Raw genomic sequence first — 8,451 nt, 5'->3', positions numbered from 1 at the left:
TGCCATTCCCACCATTGCCACCTTTCAGTGTCCAAGTACATGCTCCCCACCATAAGCTAAGTCTCATTATCTAAGATGTTATTCAGATTGAAACACTGCTCCATTTGTGCTATCCATGTTGCCGGGTGAGAACCATCAAATTTATGCATATCCAACTTGGGAGGTCGCAGACGGGATTGTTGGTGGGGGCCCTAGAGGTGAAGAGAGTGGCTAGACTCACCCTCACTGTGTCCATTGCCAATATACGCCTCCTCGTGGGCTTCCTCCTTGCCCTTCGGGATTATGCTAGTTAGTCTGTCAAGCTGAAGTTGGAGGGATTGTAAGGTTTGTTATAGTTTGTCCATCCTCTCATTGGCCATAGCTTGAGCTCTAGTTTCTACCATGCACCGACCTGATGTTCTTGAAATTTGGGACCGCCCAATTTTTTTTTTCACTAAGAATTGAATGGTACCACCGTGCTCAGCTCGTCATCCTGATTCTGATGGGCTAGATCACCAATAAGCGCCTCGGAAGATATATATATATATATATATATATATATTTTTTTTTTTTTTTCTTTCTTGAAAACTCCTAATGGAGTTTTACTCCTTCCTTAGGAATACTGCAGTAACCGAATCCTCAAAATGTCAATGCTGCCAAATGTCCTGCGAAAATCATGCCCCGGTATAGGAACCCCACACAACTACTCAGTTTCGGTGGATCTGAGAGATCAGAATGGCGGAACAGATTGTTGTTGTGGATCTGATGGATCTAATAGATTGGAATGGCTGGTCGGAACTGCAGGATTGATGTCTGCTGCTGCTGCACCCCTTTGCACGAGCGGATCTGGCAGAGATGATGCATGATCCCAAGATAGAAAAGGGAACTATGGTCTCGAGGAGTGTTAGGTGCTACAGATCGCAATATACATAAGGGTCTGATAGTAGTACTCGACCCAATGTTTCAGGGCTCTAACTAAGGAGGATCAACCGTACCCTTAGCCGTACAACCTGACTACCCTATCGTACAGGCGAGTAATCTCTTCGAGTGCTGTTCTCGGTGTACTGTAGTAGCAAGACGGCCGACGGTTTATCTATGGCAAGGTTGTAGAGGAGCTAAGGGGCTTCCGATATACCTAGAAGGTACTTGGAAGACAGTCCGTACGCGGTTTTGTCTAATGCGCTACTACTAGAAGGGGTACCCACAGGGGTTACAAGGGAGTCCAACAAGCGTGACCACCTCTTGTATTTCCTGCATGCATGCCTCCCCAAATCCGCAGGTTTATACGCTCAACGACAGATCCCGTGTTTTAAAGACGCCAGAACACGTCTCTAGCCAAATTTTTTTTTGCTAAGAAATGGAGATCCCACCAGCCCTGGAAAGTGCTTTTATACCACTTGTTATGCTCTTAACCTGCAAAAAGATACCCAAATACAGAATATGCGAAGAAAGATACCCAGAACATAGAACAGTGAGAGACAACAGGAAATATTTTATTATTCAGAAAGCAATGTTCACTGGCCTCTTCGAGGGGGCAACCTCCAATAGAGCAGAGCTCGATACAAAAATAAGACACGATGCTCCTCGCAGGGATTCTCTATCCTTTATATATGACTCATACATGCAATACCATGGGTTTTATTAATACCATCTATCTAATACCATGGCCCATTTGCAACTAACTGTGGTCCCGTCATTAATTGCGGGTTAACCACTTACAATTATTAATATGGGCTTTATTGACTCTTTACTATGACTCAATCCCACTACATAAATAAGGGGGTTAGGGTGGGACCCTAACAATTATTCCTCTCTTGATTGTCTCTATTGCAATTCCGGCAATGAGAGCTTGCCTTCGCTCTTTCTTTGCAATATGCACTGTCATGGAAGGATTGTGATGTGTTCCAATCATCCTCTTTCTTCGATGGCTTCGACAATGTTTTGGAAGCTTCTGATACCTTTGAGGACTCTCCTTTAGTGTCTCCCAAACCTGCAAACCAAGGTCTTTGTACAACCTCCAATGACTGAGTCATTCCTTGGACATTAATACCAAGTCCTCCTCTTATATACCCCATCTTGGTAAGGAGTCCCATGCCAGTTCTTGAAATGGGTACTTTGTTTCCAATAGAAATAACGTCATGTGAAAATGAAACCGAAGAATGATCAACACTGTTTACCTCAACTGTTGATTCTAAAACAAGTGATGATGTCTTCGTTATCCCTTCGTTGCACTTCAATTTTTCCAAGGCCTCTTTCGTGGCTTGTAACTAAAGCTGCAATCTCTGATTCTCCTCTTTCTCTTCTAGTAGAAGTCTCCTTAATTCAACATTCTCTGCTTGAAGGCTCTGATTAATCTCTTCATTTTAATGATGAGAAGATGATGAAGAAGATGAAGAATCACTCGAGGGGGTAGATGGAGCATCATCCTCTGCTCTTTCTTTCTCCTGTTCCCTTCTTACCATCATCTCCTCATAATATGCATACATTATGTATACCATGCATGCCATCCTGAGGAGTTCATCATAGAGATCTTTGTTGTTCTCCATTTCCCTTATTGTTGCACGTTTAGTCATTCACACTCGCAATTCACATTAGTGAGAAGACCGCTCTAATACCAAACTTGATCCGGATCTCTTTAGTTATCGGAATTAACCAAGACCTTTTACATTTGTGATGTTAGCAGAATTGATGAAAGACTATAAACAACCACATGTGCACACTTTAAGGAGGATGAAACATAACAAAAACCATCAAAACAAAGCACACAAACACATTGATAACGAAGTTCACCTAGTGTGGGTTACGTCTCCGGGCTCTGGTGTCAAGAGTGGGGAGGCCAATTCGTTAAATGTTGCAAGATGATGATGAGTACGTGGTACATTCTTTGTCATTACAAAGATAAATACCCTCAACCAGAGTGACATATACGAGATGTTATCAAGAACTCTCACTCATATGGGAAAATTCCCTCAACAAGAGTGGCATGTCTCTCCACGAGACATCCTCCTTTAGGAACTCTCACTCAAATGGGCCCTCCTTCAACATGACAAGCTAATAAAATCTCACATTGTGTGGCATACAAGTATCCCTCAACATAAATGTAATCAGGGATCTCAACAACAAAAACATCATCTCAACAAGTCAAAAGGAAGACATGGCATAAGAACATCATATATATCCACTTTTGGGGATGAAAAAAATTCAAAGCTTAGCTGCTGAAACAGACATCATCGCTGAATTTGTGGCATGAAATTGTGTCAGATGACTATAAACTTTTCCCCTTTCTGACACTGTCAAATTTCGTACCTTTGGGAATCTCGAAGATTCCCCTAGAGATTCCTTCCTGAAGATGGTCGAAAAATCTATTGCTCGGATAAATATTCCAAGCACACCACTGCGATCCTTGTGAAATTCTGTGAAAAATGACTATAAAGTTGGCATCATTTCGTCTCTGTAAAAAATCATCCTCTAAGGGGATATTTAGATTCCACAAGATTCTGCAAAGATTCCTTGCCACTAGATGCTTGAATTTCTGTTGCTCAAATGAGGAAATAGACTATACAGTTGGACTATTTGCGATAAAACGTGCAAAAATGACTATAAACTTGTCAAATTTTGACACTGGCACCTCTAGCCCTCTAAGGGAATCTTTTTGGCATCTCCAAGATACCCTTGCTCATGGTTCCGCTGCCCAAGTCACTCCTTGTTCCGCCGCTCCTCCTTCGTCAGTCCAGTGCAATTGAATTTTTTTTGAGTTTATATAATATGTAGTGACGTTAATTTTAATGTGGGCCGTGTGGCCCATTGGCAACGAACGCCCCGCATGACCAACATGGCATATGGTTTTTGATTAAGTGGCATTTGACATATTTAACAGTTTATGTAATGTGGTATGGGTGGCATTGATACTGTGGCATATATATATCATGGTTGTATATTAATGTGGGACCGACCCATGTGGGCTGGGCGGGTTCGAACCCCACTGGTTCCATACCGGTGTTGACACCTGTTGAGTGGCAGAACCACTGTTTTATATATATATATATATATGTTCGACCTGTGGTTGGGCGGGTCTGCCGGGGGTGGCCCGCCCACCATTTAATTCAATATATATTTGTTACAACGTCGTTGGGAGGGGTGATGGGGTTGGTGGCCCGCCACCCCAAAAATTTTGAGTTTATATATATATATATATATATATATATATATATATATATATATATATATATATATATATATATATATATATATATATATATCTAGGTCGTTATATCAAAATTTTCTGCCAATTTTTAAGGGATATTGGACAAATTAAGTAGGTAAAAAATTCACCTGTTCCAACAGTTGGATTGCATGCGCAGAGATTCTGCCAATTTGTTGCCTTGTTAATATTCCACTTGGCCAAGTTTGACCCAAACTTTGACCGACTATAACTTGAGCATATGAACTCGGATTTGAGTGTCATTCACAACATTGGAGTAAGGACTACGAGAAATATGATTTGGTCTTGGTTTTCAAGTTGTTGTGCAGGGAAAAGACTAGGATATTTCATTTAAATTTTAATTACAATGTAAGATAAGATAAATGCTTACCAGGCAAAAATTTTCCGATCAAATTTGAATGAAAATCTCAATTATGATGGAGTCACACCACTCATGCATACAAAACAACATAGGTTCTTGTGCTATAGGGGCTAATGCATGCAAAATTACTATAGCTCCCCTTGTATTTAGAGCCACTTTGTAGTGGGAGACTAGTTACAGTAAAATCTGAGAGTGCTTCCCACCGTGCTTTGTTCATGTTAAATATGACTAAATGCAACTTCACAATTGCAATTAAATTAAGGTAATCAATTGAAATTCCCTTGTCTTGCTAGTTTGTTCATAATATTAGTTATAAAATAAAATTAATTATATAACCAATTAGTATTCAAAAAGGTACTTTTTGCAGATACCTTCATTTAAACAAAATTTTGTACTTTGAATATGTAAAAGAAAAGTGTGTAAAAGGGCCCTAGTTCATTAATAGTGGCTTGTTGGGTAAGTGAGAGCAGAGAGCTAATATAACCCCCACTATGATTTCAAGTCTTACCAAGTGACATTCTCTTGCTCATGGTCAAGCTTGTGGATGCAGGCTAGTGCACAAAACAATGGTTAGGTCAAGTGCAAATCTTGGGTAACTTTGGTGGAATAGATATCACCCACTTACTACTTCTAAGCCAAAGGCAACAAAATTGAATGGTGCTAATAGTTTCCACCAGTGATAAATGTAGGCACATTAGCCTCATAAAAGGATGCTAATGATTTATAAGAGCCTTAGCTCTGACTGAATTAGATAGGTTTTCACAATCTCTTGAATTACTTTGATGATAATATGTTACAATATCATAATGAAGATAATTTAATTGAATTGGGAACCCTTCGAGACCTAGATATTAGAGAAGAATAAGTAAATAAATTAAGGTAGATATTCAACTAACTTTAACAATGTCTAAAATACCATACGAGATATATTAAAAATCTCTAATTTTATTTATTTTGTAGGAGATATTTACACAAAATAAACCTCTTGTAACAACCATTGTGAAGCTGGAATAAGTTAAATTAAATGATTTAACATAGATCGAATGATAATGAGAATTTGTAAGACATCTAATGTATAACATAAGCTACTTTAAAAACAGAGTAAAAAAAAAATTTAAACCAAATTTTGTACGACTCCTGATATGGTAAATTTAAAACTGGCCTCATATAAGTTGTAAATATCAGTAAATTAATTCTAGTGAAGTCGAAAGAACGTGCTTATTGAATTTCACATCAGTAAAGGCAACCCCTATAATTAATCACAGTAAGTAGAGTGAAAGAGCACATATTTGAATCAATTTTAGTTCAAATCCCAAGTGGTAGATAAATCAAATAAATTCATCTCAATTTGACGAGAAAGCGAAAGCAACTATGATCTAACTTGTAAATTTCGATAACAATTGTTGGTAGTCTTTGAAGTACGCATTCACTAAATTTTTAGATCTATAAAAGCATGTCCTGAGATAAAATCACAGGAATCTTTGCGTACATGAAATAACATTACAAAATCTCACAAAATGGGACTTTTTGCAATAATTTGAACTCTGGAAGGCCTCTGGATGACTCTGTTGAACTAATGACAAACTTTGACATGGCAAGTTGTATTGACAACCTTGTTGAACTAGTGTTAGACAAAGGTATATTCCTTTATAGTAATTCATGCACTATCAAACAACATCATCAATGATATACATTGTTTAATAAAATATTAAGCCTCATATCTTGAATATAACTTGAATTTTATTGCACATTTCGATCATGAGAAGTAATTATCTCAATTTATGACGAGGCAACTGGGTCTGGGATTACATATCACCATCTGACCATAGAATGGGCTGCACTGTGGGTTTTCTTGCAGCCAATCACCCCCAAGCCATATTCCAGAGCTGAAGGAGGTATGGTTAAGAAATCATCCAATTCTGCTAGCTGGGAAAGGTTACCTTAACTTCTACTTAGGTCTTTCTTCTAGAAGGACAATGGATGGTCTGGTGTCCTATATATAATATTGGTGAGAACAATGAAACAATCATGAAGGTCATGTTGTTGAGGCCTTTCCTCCCTTCAAATTTGGAGATCTTATTGAAAATCCAATTCCTTGTGTTCTCCCCGCTTGAATTGACCTTCTCAACGTTCGAAGGAAATATCCTTGGTCCCCTCCTCTCATAGAGAAAATTCCAGGGGTTTATTATAATTTTTGGCAATCAAGAGTCCAGAGCCATACTCCAAGAGCTTCCCCCAAAATATCTATGTAGGGAATCGACCACATCACTCATGATGATGGGTAGTTTAGGCATGTCTTTACCAAAACTCCTAGGACAACTGATTTATGCCACCTACCTCCCTATGTCTTGACTTTTTTTTGTCTGTTATTGTTTTGTTTTAGAAGGTGGCCAACTCACCCCAAAATGCTTCTAGCCTCCAATGAATTTCCATATGAAGTGACAAATGGTCATGTTAATATATATATATATATATATATAGATTGCATGTTATAGCAAAGGTGTGTGTGTGCCCTTGTCTTGATATTCTTGTTGGAAACTTAAATAAAGTAGTCCCCTGCTTGCTACCTGTCAACCTTCATGGCTTTGACAAAACCAAAAAGGAGTTACCAAGAAATTTACCTTCCTCAGCTCTAGAATATATGTCCGATGACCTCAACGATATTTTTTTACTCATAATAATTATATGGAGAAATGGCTAGGGGTTGTCACACATACTCGTACCATGCATTGTACTCAATTGTTATGTCCTTCACCTTTTGCGCCAGTTCCAGGTCAAATCTTATTCTACACTCTAAAGCATATAGCAATATTGTCTTCAAATCCACTTGTAGCTTGTTCCAAAGCATTGTCAATTTGTTATGTAATTTGACTGACTCAACAATCTACTAAAGAATGGTCTTCTTGGTCACTTCTAAATATTTTTGAATAAAATCACACTTTATGGCATCCAAGGCTTCCTTTAGTTCTCGCTTGATGACTTCTCTTGGCTGTACCTCTCTAGGTACACCAACAAAAGGTATCTTGTGTATTTGAATGAGGGCCTCTAATCTAGTATACAACTTCATATAGGTTGATATAGTATTGTTTATGTTGTTGTTCAATTGTTCATGGGATTGCACAAGAATTTTTATTTCCACTCTATCTATATCAACTTGTACTCTGCCCTTCTTTGACAATTATACCAATGCATTGGGGTATTTAGAAACCCACCCTTGGATGCAATCTATAGCCATGTGAGCAAGTCTTAATATCCTTACACTTTCTTGCAACTCCTTTTGGATCTCAAACATAGGTGCCACTAGTTTATGCAATGCTATCATTTCTTCATACACCTGCTTCATAATGTCCTCCAAATCCTTTAGTTCTGCCATAATTACAGATTGCATACCCTCTTTATTGGAACCTTTAGAAGACACATTTTTATTATCTATAAGGAATTGTTCATTCTACTATCGTGCATTAGCCAATTGTTTATTCAACTTGTCGAATTCAAGAATGAGCTAACCAATATTCTTTTATGTAGTTGCTTCTAAGCCTTTCTTGCTGAAACTATTGCTTTTGAATTGTTTCTCGTGTCTACAATGATCTCCCTTCCTAGATTGATGGAGATGGGACAATATGGATCATTACGAATGTATTACCTCCTCTATTGAGTGATCTTATGCTTGAGCTGATTGAAAGTAAAATTGGAGACATCCAAAATCCTTTCTTCTCTTGGTGTTGGGATACCCATTTAATTAACTGGGAGATTTCTTCCTATGAGAGAAGTTGGAGGCTGAATATTTAGGGTGGCTATAATTAGTTCAACTTCCACATCCTTTGATCTAATCTCCTTTGCTTTCTTGTCTACGAGCTCTTCGATAATCAACTCATCTTCTAATTTCTTT

The sequence above is a fragment of the Pinus tabuliformis genome, chromosome J (genome assembly GCF_031772625.1).
Source record: "Pinus tabuliformis cultivar Carrire ecotype Pingquan chromosome J, CPIR1, whole genome shotgun sequence".
NCBI lineage: Eukaryota > Viridiplantae > Streptophyta > Pinopsida > Pinales > Pinaceae > Pinus > Pinus tabuliformis.
Note: the sequence above shows the minus strand (reverse complement) of the source record.